The sequence below is a fragment of the Hemitrygon akajei genome, chromosome 5 (assembly GCF_048418815.1).
Source record: "Hemitrygon akajei chromosome 5, sHemAka1.3, whole genome shotgun sequence".
Lineage (NCBI taxonomy): Eukaryota > Metazoa > Chordata > Chondrichthyes > Myliobatiformes > Dasyatidae > Hemitrygon > Hemitrygon akajei.
The window spans coordinates 166,936,242-166,951,786 of NC_133128.1; the positions used below are offsets into that span (position 1 = coordinate 166,936,242).

At 41.2% G+C, this 15,545-nt stretch overlaps 1 protein-coding gene across 8 annotated transcripts in view; it reads left to right on the forward strand.

Annotated features, from left to right (window-relative positions):
• Positions 1-15,545, forward strand: part of znf385b (zinc finger protein 385B) — a 406,157-nt gene that overhangs the window by 247,684 nt on the left and 142,928 nt on the right. The gene's annotated exons all lie outside the window — the stretch shown is intronic.

Below are 15,545 nucleotides of genomic sequence, written 5' to 3' on the forward strand. Positions count from 1 at the left end.
GCATATTCATGGTCAATCTAATAATATTCACAGGGTCCTAGTTGCCAGAGATTAACATGAACATAATGGTAAAATAACTATTGATGGAAAAGCATCAAACAAGAATGACATACACCCTATCCTCTTTATATGCGGGGGATACGTTCCTCGCAGTCGATGCATAATGTGAAATCGATCATGTGAATAATTATTTAAATGGAGAAAACAGGGATGTGTTCTGGAAGGCTCTCTAAATATGTTTTATCTATAATTTATTCACATTTTCATACCGATATGACACAAAAGCAGTACCACAAGGCAACATTCGTATTATATTTCATCAATTTAAGGTAATATTCAACGCAATAAATCATAGAAAGTTAACATACAGTACAAAGCAAATTTGCTATCAAAGTACGTATACGTCACAATGTAAAACTCTGAGGTTCATTTCCTTGTGGGCATTCACAGTAAATACAAGAAACAAATAATCAATGAAAGTCCGCACACAACAGGATGGACAACAACCAATGTGCAAAAAGAAATCGAGGCAAATACAAAAAGAAAGAAAAGTAAAGATAATAATAAAGTAAGCAATAAAAGCTATTATTAATGCTTTTTGAGACGGTGATTTAGATGCATATCATATTATTACTGAGTTAAGTATTGTATGTAATGAGTTTTTTGCTACAACAAGTGTATGGGACATTGGAAAAAAGTTGAATTTCCCCATGGGGATGAATAAAGTATCTATCTATCTATCTATTGAGAACATGAGAAAAAGAGTCCTTGAAGGTGAATTCAGAGGGACAGTTCAGTGGTGGGGCAGGTGAAGTTGAGTAAAGTTGTCCCTCCTGGTTACAGAGCCTGATGGTTGAAGGTAATATTTGTTCCTGATCCTGGTGGTGTGGGTCCTGAGACTCCTGTACCTCCTTCCTGATGGCAGCAGCGAGAGGAAAGCATGACCTGGATGGTGGAGGTCCTTAATGATGGATTCTGCTTTCCTGTACTGGCGCTTCATGTAGATGTGCTCAGTGGTTGGGAGGGCTTTACCAATGAGGACTGGGCTGTACGCACTACATCTTGTAGGCTTTTCCATTCAAGGGCATTGCTGTTTCCACACCTGACTGTGATGCAGCCAGTTAATATACTCTCCACCACACATCTACAGAAGTTTGTCAAAGTTTTAGATGACATACCGAATCTTCACAAGCTTCTAAGAAAGGAAAAGTGCTGCCGTGCTTTCTTCATAATGGCATTTACGTGCTGGACTCAGGACAGATCCTCTGAAAAATTAGCACTGATGAATTTAAAGTTACTGACCCTCTCCACCTCTGATCCCTTAATGAGGACTGGCTCACAGTCCTCCAGCTTCCTTCTCTTGACATCAGTAATCAGCTCCTTGATCTTGCTGACATTGAGTGAGAGGTTGTCACTGTAGCACCCCTCAGCCAGATTTTCAATCTCCCTCCTATATGCTGATCCGTCACCACCTTTGATTCAGTCTGCGACAGTGTTGTCGTCAGCAAAATTTAATACGGTGTTGGAGCTGTGCTTAGCCACACAGTCATAAGTGTAAAGTGAGCAGAGCAGGGGGCTAAGCACACAGCCTTGTGGTTCACCTGTGCTGATGGAGATTGTGGAGAAGATGTTGTTGCCAATCCAAACCAACTGGGCCTACAAGTGAGGAAATCAAGGATACAGAAAATTCTCAGGTGGTTGGACCTCCATGTATACAGATGTGGCAATAGATTTGGCACATCTGATGTGAATCAGTTATATCAATGGATCAGTAATGAAGGCAGTGATTGAAAGCTATAGGCCAGTCAAAATGCTGTTCTAACATTGTTGTTTTTTCTACTTTTGATGAACATTCGATGCGACTCAAATTCTAATTCAGGTATTATTTACTAGTACTGCTTTTAAATTCCAGTATCAGTGCCATATCATATCAAGTTCAAGTTGAATGATAATAAACCAGACATGAATATAGCTGAAGGAAACAGCGTTCCTCCAGGGCCAAGGTGCAAAGCACATGACCAACAGCACACTTGCACATAGCCCATAGCACAACTAGCACATGTGGCTATGATTTCAGGAAAACATACGGTCACAAAGAAAATCATAGTCCAAGTCCTTGAGTGGCATGACCGTACAATGTCCTGGTTCAGCTTGTACTTCCACCAAGTGAAGACTGGGGGCAGCACTGATGGGAGGGCCCAGCCCGCACCCCAGTACGAAGTCCAGCTTGCCCACTGAGGCCCCTGCTCTCTCCCACACTGACCCCAGTGTCCCCACCGCTGGCCGCCTGCAACAGTGAGAGCCTAGTCCTTGCCACAACTGAGGCAGTGCAGGCCGCCCACCCCCGTTATCAGTCTGGTCAATGAACCGGTTAACCAGACTTGCAGGATTCTACACTACCAATGCCCAACAGGCTCTTGTGATCAAACTAAAAATGTCAAAGACAATTACTCACACCGTGCACCATCTCGGCTCAGCAATATGCAACAACTGAGCAAAGGTACACAATAAGTCCAGCTCCATCACTATCAAGCAACTCCCTGCTGGGATAATCCTGATGTTCTAAGTATCCAGCAGTTACTTGGGATCATAAAAAGGACATACAGGATGAACAAATGCACCTTTGATTGAACTGGAGTGGTTGTAGCGTCCAAGCACGCTGCCATCTTATTAAAAGTCACACGTCAGTTTATTTTTGGGCTTAGGTTTTCAGGTGTTACTGACAAAAAAAGTGATGTCTGTTTTCTACTTATGGATCCAGAAAACAATAATTTATCACAAAGGTTCAGCAGATTACAAAGTCAGCAGCTTTGCATTGATTAAGAAAGTGATCTTGATTGCTTGGATCAGTTTTTAATAGAGTCCACTACATCCGGGTTATAGTAACTAAGAATTTGTTTGAGGCCTTTGAGTTTCACAAAGACACCCTACTAAGTAAAACATCTGGCATCTTTCCCCTTCCTTTCCAGTCCTGAAGAAGGTTCTCAGCCTAAAACGTTGACTGTTCATTTCCATGGGTGCCACCTGACCTGTTGAGTTCCTCAGCATTTTGTGTGTGTTGCTTTGGATTTCCAGCATCTGCAGATTTTCTAGTGTTTAAGGAAAACATCTTGTAAATTAAACGGCAATTTAAATCCAGGTCAGTAGTAACATGGTTTGGTCAGTGTAGCAGAGATGATAGAATGGCTGAAATGCAACAGATATTATTATGAAGATGAAAAAGTCTGCAGAACTCCAAGCAACACGCGCACACAAAAAGAGTGAACAACGGGCGTTTCGGCCCGAGACCTTTCATCAGGCCTGACCGGGGCTTCCAGTAAGATGGCAGTGCGCTTGGATGCAGCAGGCTCTCCGGTACAACCAAATATGTTATTACTGTCCTTTTAATAGAGGTTATGCTATTATAATTATCTTCATAGAAGTCACAGAAATCTGTGATACAGCATCAGTAATGGCATGAACAGATAGTGTCATAATATTTTTAAATGCTTTCACTATGCTCTAGGAGTGTCATTATTACATTGCAATTTTGCAGCAGATTCTGACCTTGTATTCATCAGGCAAGAATATCCCTAGATGGCAGACAGCTTCACAGTGATAACTGTAAAGTACTTTTCACCTACCACATTATCTATTCTTACCCGAAGGCAGTAAAATTACTGTTGATATAAACCTTGACAGTCAATCAGCGGCATGATTTCGCTATGAAGGCCAGCGACATATATCCAAATTGATCTGATTTTGAAATTCAAAATGTCTATAAAAACATGAATTAGAAATGCTTTAATCACAACTCAGTTCTCCACTAGTAATGGAAGGACATTTTAAAGGCATTTTTCAGTGCCTTTGGTGTTAGTAAATACATTTTGCAAGGACATATGAAGCACCAAATAAAAACAATAAATGACTTGTATTCCATAATTTGAATGCCTCCTTATGACAGCCATGGGTACTGAGGAATAATTTCAGAAGTTTGTAGATAGCAGTTCAGTAAGTAGTGAGGTGACTGTAACAGATTTCAAGGCAGCAGAGAAACTGTTGAAGTAGACAGATGAGTGGCATGTGAAATTTAAGACAGAAAAGCACAACATGATACATTTTGGTAGAAATAATGAAGAGAGGTAATAAAAAATAAATGCATCCCTCTACAGCAACTGTGCCTTTTGAAGGTGGTCAGACAGACTGGGAAATTGCATGTGAGATCGTTGGCTTAATAAATGGCAGACGAAAGCAAATAGGTTACATTGAACTTTCACAAAGTACCAGTCAGCTGTCAGTTGGAGTACTGTGGCAAATTTGCAGCACCACATTTGAAGGACCAAAAGGCCTAGGAGATTCTGCAAGCACATTTTTGGAGAAAGGTATCTGGGTTGTGAATGTGGGGGACGGCAGCTTGGCTGTGGTTTTATGGATAGACACAAAAGCAGCTAAGATTGTGCCATTTTTTCAATGCCATGGATCACTACAATTAACTGAGGGGCGTGTGGACCCCAGGTTGGGAACCATTGTCTTTAGAGAAGGTTGAAGGAGATTTGATCATCTTCTATAAAATAGTATCTGATAATAGATTGCAGATAAAAGTATTTGCTCAAAATACTATTATCAGATAGTATTTTGAGCAAATTTACCCAACCCTTCCATCGTTTACTTGGGTTCTCAATAAATTTCTTGTGCAATTTGTAATGAAAACTAATCCCATGTACATGGGTCAGATAACAGAGTGTGCAGAAAAGCATCTAATGTTTAAATAAAAGACAGAGAAGGAACTAATTGAGCCAACAGTGAAACAGCAAGAGGTAGCTGTTACCTCTGCCCCAGTTAATTTAAATACAACATTTCTGTCAAGCTTTCACAGAATGAAATGGAATTATTATATCTGATGTGAGATGGCTAGCTCCAACATCTGAGCCTGTCCCTCATACGCTGCACAGGGAAGTACCGGTACTATGTGCTGCCGCTTTCTTGAGAATATCGGCCTCTTTAAAGTTCTCTCTAAGCTCTGCAGGAGAGGCTGTCAGACGGGGTGTCATAGGAATTAGCAAGAGAATGATTATTTGAAGTAGTTGCATCATTTTCACTGCAATGAGTTCAAAAGGACCGCATACCAAGTCAGGATAAAACGTTAGGAAGAGGAGTAGTTGCACAAACCCCTGAGACTGCCATTCAGTTGAGACTAAGCATCCAGGATTTGTGCCTTAGCTTCAGTTACCCATCAGTCTTCTCATATCCTATAGCCCATGCCTGTAAAAACTGTACATTATAGGAAATCTTTTACCACAGCAGATATTGCAGTAGCAATAGCAGTAGTGGGCTCTTCTAGTAACCTAAACACTTAAATATTTCTGAAAACTATTGTGCATCTGTTTCTAAAGCCTGTAACATTGCTTAAGCATTTATGGGTTGAGAATTTATGCAGCCAGGACTGCATCAATCAATCTATAAGTTACATTAAATTTTTTATGCATCCTATGAATAGCCTGATCAATTGTATAGGTAGGTTGCAGAAAACAATTTTAAATTTAACTCCAGCAGGATTCACTTTGATAAGCTGTCTGGGTAAACATGTAGACATTAGACTAACTGCTCAACTGAAATGATACAGAAGCTTCTAATGTACCGTACTACAATCAATCTCTGGAAGACAATCAAATGCGGTAAACATATACGTTTATGTGGAGGATGCAAAATTGCTTACAACAGTAAAATGATTATCTGGTAGAAGCTGGGAAATCAAATCAAATTTAAGTGTTCCATCATCTGTGAGATTTTTATAGTTTCTACCCATGATATGAGCTCCAAACCAAAATTATGTTTTAAAAGTAACTGTCTGTTTTACTTTAGTAGTTTGTAGTTTGGCTGGAGCTGTTTACATGACAGAAGGGTGGAAAGCAGATTGGTAAATTTCATTCTGGTGAAGGCCACTCTTGTAGTTGCCCTGAAACCCTTAAAATATTTTTAAGTAATTTAAAACATTGAAACAATTCTTCTTTGTAGCTGCTCTCCATTTAAATAAATTGATTCCACGTTGAAGGTCCGTGGACGTGGTGAGCCATGCAGGGCTTTTTTTATGTGCTGTAAAACTCCGATTTGCAAACACTTCTCAACAATCTCCCTTTTTATTCTATGTCACTGCTTAAGTGTTTATTACGCATAGCACAGTCAGGTGAATAGACAAGTATATGACGGAGAAAGGAATGGAAAAATATGTTAATAGAGTTAAAGGCTGGTCCAGGATATAAATATTCATTGGGCTGATTGGCCTACCTCTGTTCTGTATCATCTTAGGCAGTTTTGTGGTATCCTTGCATTGCAATTAAATTTGTTTATTTTTGTGGAGAATATTTTCTTTTCGATTTGTTTATGCTCAGTGAGAGAGACTACTCCCTAAATCCAATGTGGTTACTAGCTGGTGTGTGCCTTGAAATAAAAAATTAAAAATGCTGAAAATACTTTACTGGTTGAGCAGCAACCGTGGATAGAAAAAAATCGCTGTAGATCAGGCCGAAACATTTGGCTTTATTTCTGTCTGATCTGCTGAGTGTTCGCAGCATTTTCAGTTTTAATGCAGCTACCTCAATATATTGCTTTTGTAGAATAGTGGATTTGCTATATGAGAAATGTTAAATAAATTTAAGGTTTAGAAAAGGAGATCTTATTATAAATTTTTTAAAGACTTTAAGGTAGTACATAGAGCTCATGTGACTAAGGATAAGCTATCTCGTTTTTATTCGAATATATCTCCCTACTGTGACAGATATAATAATGAAGAAGCTTCATTAATTCATATGTTTTGGACTTGTCCGAATCTTGAAAAATATTGGAAGGAAGTTTTTCAAACTTTTTCCTTACTTTTTAAAGTCAATTTTAAGCCTAACCCTCTGACGGCCCTATTCGGTATTGTTGCAGGACAAGATATTAAGCTGAAGGCATCTGATTTACATATTTTGGCCTTTAGCTGTCTTATAGCTAGGAGGACGCTTTTGTTTAAATGGAAAGATGTTTTTCCTCCTACTCATGCTCAGTGGCTATGCGACATTATAACCATATAACAATTACAGCACGGAAACAGGCCATCTCGGCCCTTCTAGTCCGTACCGAACCTAGTCCCACCTGTCTGCACTCAGCCCATAATGCTCCATTCCTTTCCTGCCCATATACCTATCCAATTTTTTTTTAAATGACAAAATCAAACCTGCCTCTACCACTTCTACTGGAAACTCGTTATGTTTAGATTTAGAGAAGATTTGTTGTTCAATTTCTGAATCTCGTCAAGACTTTCAAACATCGTGGGGACTTTTTCTGAATTATTTTCAAAACCTTCAATTTGTTGTTTAAACTCAGATGTTGGCTGTTACTAATTTTTATTATATGAGAAGGTATTTTACCTTTTCTCATTTTCTCCTTTGGTCTTGGTAGGGGTTAGACTTTTTTTTGGTAATAAATTAGTGTATTTCAATATAACTATTGATTAACTTACATGAATACGGGGTAATGAGATTGTTATTATGAACAGATATAATGTAATTGGTAGTTTTTAAAAATCTTTTTTGACCTTTTATATATACCTTCTTGTACTCTGTAGTCTTCTATGTAGAAACTAATAAAAATATTGGAAAAGAAAGAAGACTTGGACAGTCTTTATGCAGGAAGATGTTTCTCCTGACTAAGGAGTCTGGGACTAGGGATCACAGTTTAAGAATAAGGGGCATACTAACCATACTCAGGCTTCAGTCACTTTTATCTTCATTTTTGGTTATTATTACATTTACATTGTAGCCTGGTTCAGTAAACTGCTGTCAGGTTGCTTAGGCCAATAACAGTGTGTTACGAATGTGCCACAACTCTGAGGGGCCGAAGGGTACAAAGTAGCCCCCTCCTTTTTGAGAATCGCAAGATCGCTATTAATTCGGGTCTGGGACCCAGGAAATGAGAGAGAGACGTCCAGAATACACAGGGTTTGGAATGTGTCCTAGCCTCAGCAAGACGGAACCATTGATAATGGCTATTGTCTCTTGGAGACGGAATTGTGTATTGAGTACTGTACTATTCATTGAAACCCCTCAGGGGATGACCAGAGTGGGCTGGTTGAGGGATTGCATCCTCCCAACCTGATTGACATCTGAGACCCCGTGAGTAAGGATAAAAGAGGGTCTGGGGAACAACCCCTTCAGACGCACCAGGAGAAACGCTAGAAATCCAGTGACAGCGTTTAATAGTGACAGCCAGTGGGGGGCTCATGTGCGTCCTTCCCTTTGCCTGGGATTGGCGGCCTTGCCACGGAAGAACGGCTTTAGCTAAAGGAGAGGCCACAAGTGAACGGCCACACCAACGGGACTCCCGAAGGATCAAAATCATAAAGGTTGGAAAACCCGCAGCGGTAACTGTTCCCATTCTATTCCTATTTCTCGCTCTCTCCAACAAAGTGCAACACAGCGACAACCAAAAGGCTGCACCCTGAATGAACTGAGTGATTTTTATATTTCCATCGGACAATACGTTATCCCCTAGACAACAATAGAGCTTATTTCTTATTGATTATTATTATACCCGCACTTTTAGATTTAGTATTGACAACGTATATTATCTGTATGTTTGCATTGATATTATTTTTGTGTATTTTTACTAATAAATACTGTTAAAAATAGTACCATCAGACTTCAACGGACCTCTCTATCTTTGCTGGTAAGTGACCCAGTTATGGGGTTCATAACAAGTGGAAGACAAAATGCTAAAAACAATGACAGCAAAGACACTATTGAGCCCACATTATTTTTAGGATATTTATATTCCACCCAAGTGTGTTATTATGTATGTACATAATAAAGAACTTCAGTTCCCAGTGTGCAATGTGGGTGGTTCACCTGGAACCAGAAATGGCATTGGGGGTGAACTGGGGAGCGCCTGCTAAGTGTGGAGCTAGAAGCCAGGATTATTAATAAACGTGCTAGTGTTTGAAAGCTCATGGGAAGTTTGTCTTTTATTGAGAAAAAACATAAACCAAAGGATACTAAATAATTACAATATCTAACATCTAATCCAAAAATATCTCACCCCACATTAGAATTGTCATTCCCAGATTCTGCTGTGTACCCCGAGAGTATCTGTTTGCATTTTGAGGTACTTGTATTGATCATTGCGTTTCTCACAGCTGATTGACCAATCGGTGTTGTTGTTGCTGTTGCTGGACCTTAGAAGCAGGACCAGAACTTGGAGACTGGTGTCTCTCAAATCTTGGAGGAGCGTGGGCCTCATCTGCGTATGGTGGGAATGACTGAGAGAGGGGTAGAAATGCTCCTTGCTTCCAGCGTTCTTTTGTTTCAAACGTGGCCCTCAAGTAGTCCGTGAACCCAAAGGGTAGGACATTACTGGGCAGGACTTCTTGACCAGCCCTGTCGAAGGTTGTATGAAATGTTAAAGCCTGGGTTAATTTGATGGTTTCACGGATTCTTTACACAGCTTCTCCTGGCTCGGCCACTGACAGTGTATATAGACAGTGTGCTACCTCAGTTTGCCCTTTCCCTCGCCTTTCGATGAGGTCCTTTGCTTGGGGTAGACAAGGTTAGTACCAGTACTGCCATGGTAACTGTTTCTGTTGCTATCCCAAGCCAATGTATGTTGGGGGAGCTATGCAACAGCAGGTAAACCTGGAAGACTCAGCTGTTGGGGAAGATTTGGGAAACAGTGGTTTAGAAAAATTGTGAACTGTAAATTGCAAGTACCCATTGAAGTTCAGCCGGAAACAGTGATAATCAGAATGTATCCCTCACCACCTTGGCATCTGGACAACTATTTGCATATTGGTGAGAGGAATGTATTTGTATATTTAAATGAAAATGACTGGTATGAACAATGTATTCACCAGCTTGAAATTCAGGAGAGTGGCTGAGTGGTGCAACAACAATAACCTCTTATTCAATGTCTGCAAGACTAATAAGCTGCTTATCATTGGAGGAGAGCGTATTGACTTCAGGTGGGAGAAACCGGAGGTCCCTGAACCAGTCCTCATCAGGGGATCAGAGGTGCAGAGCATCAGCAGTTTTAAATTCCTCTGTGTTATCATTCCAGAGGACCTGTCTCGGACCCAGAACATAAGCTCTGTTATGAGGAAAGCACGGCTGCGTTTCTACTTCCTTAGAAGTCTGCAAAGATTCAGCATGACATCTAAAACTTTGACAGACTCTTTTAGATGTTGGTGGAGAGCACATTGACTGACTGCATCACAGCCTGTTATGGAAACATCAATGTTCCTGAGTGGAAAACCCTACAAGAATAGTGGATATGGACCAGTCCATCACAGGTAAAATCCTCCCCACCATTGAGCTAGTCTACACGGAATGCTGTTGCAGGAAAGCAGCATCCATCGTCAGGGATCCCACCACCCAGGACACGCTCTCTTCTTGCAGCTGCAATCAGGAAGGAGGAACAGGAGCCTCAGGACCCACACCACCATGTTTAGGAACAGTTATTACCCTCAACCATCAGGCTCTTGAACCAGAGGGGTAATTTCACTCAGCTTCACTTGCCCCATCATTGAAATGTTCCCACAACATATGGACTCACTTTCAAGGACTCTTCATCTCATGTTGAAATCAATCAAGTCAAATCAAGTTTAATTCTCACTCAGGCCATACATAGATATGGCTGAATGAGACAGTGTTCCTCTGGGGCCAAGTTGCAAAACGTTCAAAATTGTAAGGAAACTTTCAAAAAAAGCAAGTAATATAATTAATATATACCAAGTAAAGAAGCGTATTCACTTGAAAAAAATCATATATTGTCCAATATCCTGAGCGACAATGTCCAGCAATTGATGCTACAGACTGTTGGTAGTGTACAGAAGCACGCAATCCAATCTGTCATTCCATCGCTCGAACACAGGAGAGCAGCACTGACAGGCAAGGTCAGGCCCCAGCCATACCCCAACACGCTGTCGCGCTTCTGCGTCTCTCACCTGGTCTGCAGCAGCAGGCAAGCCTGAGTCTTGAGGCCTAATTCTCACTACCACTGAGGCCACACAGCTCCCATGCTGACTGTTTCACTACCAGTTGAGGGTAACAGCCCTGCCGCAACTGACGTGATCTGTGTACAACAGAGCCTTGCGATTGCAAGTGGCTGGGGATTGTCCGAGACAATCTCCCGCTGCACCAACTCCGGTGGTTCCGAGTAGCGGGCAGCAGCACGGTCCGTAGCCAGGTCAGCTCCCCCAAACCCGAACCAGCTCCTCCGATATCCTGAACAGCTCCTTTGACACCTCGGCTGGCCCCTTTGACATCTTGTCTGGCTCCGCACCCAACACCTCACTGAGGGAGTAGCCCTGCAGTCCCCAAAGTTCAAGCAGTAGAATTACCTTTGGATCATAAAAAAACAAATCTTACAAAGGAAAACGCACCTTTGTTTAGTCCCCGAGAGACCGCTGTGTTCGCATGCGCTGCCATCTTAACTGATTCCTGAAAAAATTCCTTATTCTTGATATTTCTTGCTTATCAATTATTACTATTTCTTTTTTTTTCCTTTTTCTATTTGCACAGTTTGCAGTCTTTTGCACACTGGTAATCTGCCCTGTTGTTACACTGATTTTGTTACGGTTATTGGATTTATTGACTATGCCCGCAAGAAACTTATTCTTAGGGTCGTGTATGTCTTTTGATAATAAATTAGCTTTGTACTGTGAACTTTGATCTTGTCTGTTTAAAGATGAATTGTGGCAATTTGAAGTGCTTGTCTGTTTCATGTCAAGATAACGGAATACTGAAAATTCTGAAGTCGATTTTTGTTTGAAATTCTGTTTTTCTGATAGAATTAATATTCAACAGAAATAATTTCACCTTCTATTTAGTTATATGTTGATGCACACTAATAATTTAAGCATTGGTTTGCTCTAATGAATTGAATTGACTTTATTTCTTACATCCTTCACATACATGAGGAGTAAAAATCTTTATGTTATGTCTCCATCTAAATGTGCCATGTGCAATCTTAGTAATTTATAATAATTTATAATAAATAGAACATTCAATGTAATATAGAGTGTACTCAAGTCAGCATGAGTTCATCAGTCTGATGGCCTGGTGGAAGAAGCTGTCCTGGAGCTTGTTGGTCCTGGCTTTTATGCTGTGGTACTGCTTCCTGGATGGTAGCAGCTAGAATAGACTGTGGTTGGGTCCCCAATGATCCTACGGGCCCTTTTTACACACCTGTCCTTGTCAGTGTCTTGAATCACAGGAAGTTCACAACTACAGATGCGCTGGGCTGTCTGCACCACTCTCTACAGAGTCCTGCGATTAAGGGACCAGGATTATTGCCTGCTTTTGGACATGATTAAGCATTGGAATTGAATGAGATGTCACATCGAAATTGTCAATATGTGTTATTGGGTAGTTATTGTACAGTAGCAACCAAAGTGTAAAAACAAATCACATATAGAAATATTCCACTGCTCAGAAAGAGTGGAATCTAGTCATCCTCAGTCTCGAGGGACAGCATAAAGAGAGGAAGATGTCTTTTCTGATATATAAACTATCCTCTGTGTTAATTGTTTCTAGATATTAAAGAAATCAGGGATATTGGGCTCACACAGGAAAATGGCACTGATTTCATATATACGCCATGATATTAACAACTGCTTCTGTTTCTTATTTTCTATAAATTTTTTTCTGTTTTGCTGTCATCATACGCATCACACTCAAAATGCTGGAGGAACTCAGCAGGCCAGGCAGCATCTGTAGAAAAGAGTACAGTCGCCATCTCGGGCTGAAACCGTTCGGCAGGACTGGAGAAACAAATGATGAGGTGACGGAGTTAAAAGGTGGTGGGAGGGGGAGGGAGAAGCACAAGGTGATAGGTGAAACCCGGAGGGGGAGGAGTGAAGTAAAGAGCTAGGAAGGTGATTGGTGAGAGAGTAACGGATGGAGAAGGGGGAGTCTGATAGGGGAGGGCAGAAGGCCGTGGAAGAAAAAAAATGGGGGAGGAGAACCAGAGGGAGGTGATGGGCAGGCAAGAAGATAAGGTGAGAGAGGGAAAAGGGGATGGGGAATGGTGAAGGAGAGGGTGTGGGGATTGGCCGTTACCGGAAGTTCAAGAAATCGATGTTCATGCCATTGGAGGCTATCCAGAAGGAATATAAGGTGTTGTTCCTTCAACCAGAGTGTGGCCTCATCGTGACAGTAGAAGAGACCATGGATAAACATAGCAGAATGGAAATGGGAAGTGGGATTAAAATGGGTAGCCACTGGGAGTTCCCGCTTTTTCTGGTGGACAAAGTGTAGGTGCACGGTGAAACGGTCTCCCAATCTACGTCGGATTTCACCGAGAGCGCCAGACACAGTAGATGATTCCAGAAGAGTCACAGGTTAAATGTCACCTCACCTAGAAGGACTGTTTCAGGTCTGAATGGTAGTGAGGGAGGAGGTATAGGGGCAGGTGTAAAACTTGTTCCACTTGCAAGGATAAGTACCAGGAGGGAGATCAGTGGGAAGGGACAAATGAGGTAGCCTCCAACCTGATGACATAAATACTGATTTCTTGAACTTCCGGTAATGACCACCCCCACCCCCTCTCCTTCACCATACCCCCTCCCCTTTTCCCTCTCTAATCTTATCTCCTTGCCTGCCCATTGCCTCCCTCTGGTGCTCCTCCCCCCTTTTCTTCCTTTCATGGCCTTCTGTCCTCTCCTGTTAGATTCCCCCTTCTCCAGCCCTTTATCTCTTTCACCAGTTACCTTCCCAGCTCTTTACTTCACCCCTCCCTCTCCCAGTTTCACCTATCACCTTGAGTATCTCCCTCCCCCCCTCCGCCCACCTTTTAACCCTGACTCCCCATCTTTTTTTCCAGTCCTGCTGAACGGTTTCAGCCCGAAGCGTTCACTGCACTTATGTCCATAGATGCTGCCTGGCCTGCTGAGTTCCTCAGCATTTTGTGTGTGTTGCTTGGATTTGCAGATTTTCTCTTGTTTATTATCATATGATTTAGAATTATGGACAAAATTATCTTTGTCACACTTTAGGTATATAATTGGAATACCAGTGTGTTGATGCCTGTGCAGTTCTGTGGTTTCAGTTGAATGAAACACTGCTAACTGCGTAAAAGATTCTGCAATGTGGGTTGATGTACCCTGATGAAATATATATTCAGTGGCCACTGAGTGTATGTCCATGATCTTCTGCTGCTGTAGTGCATTCAGAGATGCTTTACTACATACCACTGTTGCCATTCCCTGAGACAGTTGTGCATGAAAAATGCCATGAGGTCGGCAGTTTCTGAGATACTTAAACCATCTTATTGAGCACCAGCAATCGTTACACAGTCGAAGTCACATTTCTTCTCCCATTCTGATGTTTAGTCTGAATAATAATTGAACTTCTTGACCATGTCTGCATGCTTTTATGCATTGAGTTGGCTGGTTATGTTAGCAATTGTACTCAACTGCCCAATCTTACTTTGGTAAACCCATTAGCCCTACTGGGGCATGGGCTACAGAGAGTAGCTCGTGAGAATCCTCTGTCCTGGGCCAGTCTTTCACAACGTTTCCGGGTGTAGCCCATCTTCTTGGTGTCACCTTCCTGTCCCAGGGCTGAGGTCTTAGGAGCTTCTGTTGGCATTTCTGTAGCTCTGGGTTTTTATGGGGTAGGGTTGCTAGCTGCATGCCCAACCCTTCTCCTTTCACAGCTGGCCTTGGGACCGCCCACGACGGAGTTCATCTGCCCAAAGTGTATGGTTTGCTTTTCCGAAGTGAGCGCTAAGTTACTTTATTCAAGTTATCTAGCTCTGTTTGGTTAACTAATAAAACCACGTGCTACAAACACAATGCCGGAAAATAGTCAGCTCGTGCATTGTATCTCCTGCTCATTGATTTGTGGCCCTCCCTGCCCATCCATTTGCCATATCCCTTCCCAATCATGCATCTTTGCAAGTTCTTACTTGCTATGAAGTATCTAATGAGGATACATGCTCTGGTGTGGTCAAGAACCAATCAGACCCTTTAATGTGTTGTAGAGTTAGCAATTATTGCACCACTCAGCAATGTATTCCAGAGATTCTTAGGTCACCATTAAGTTTAAGCTGCTCTGAAGTAAATAAACAAGAAAACATTGATCCCATTTATTAAGGTAATTTATTTTAAGGATAGAATGATTCTTGTTATTTTTTTTCCAAGAATCTAGGAATTGTTTTCAAGGTCACTATTGACTTGTATAGTGTAAGACTTCATTTACGTTGAGTGGTTCAATAAATAAAATCTTATATCTTTATAGATGTGTGGTTATTCTGAATTAAAGATCTATGCATATTAATATTGTGTGTTTTATCTTCGTCAATCATCTGTGTTTGGTTCACCAGCAAAAATGAAGAAAAAATACATTTTCTTTCTTTTTCTGCACTTAATTTAAAATTATTTGATAAATTTTGTGTTTTCAGGTTTGAAAATTTTTATGTAACAAATTAGAGAATCTTCTGTCCATTGAACTAATTAGAATTTTCACATGGAACTAAACTCCTAAAATTATGCAGCTTGATTGAACACTGTGCAACTTATTCACTGAAGTCTCTTA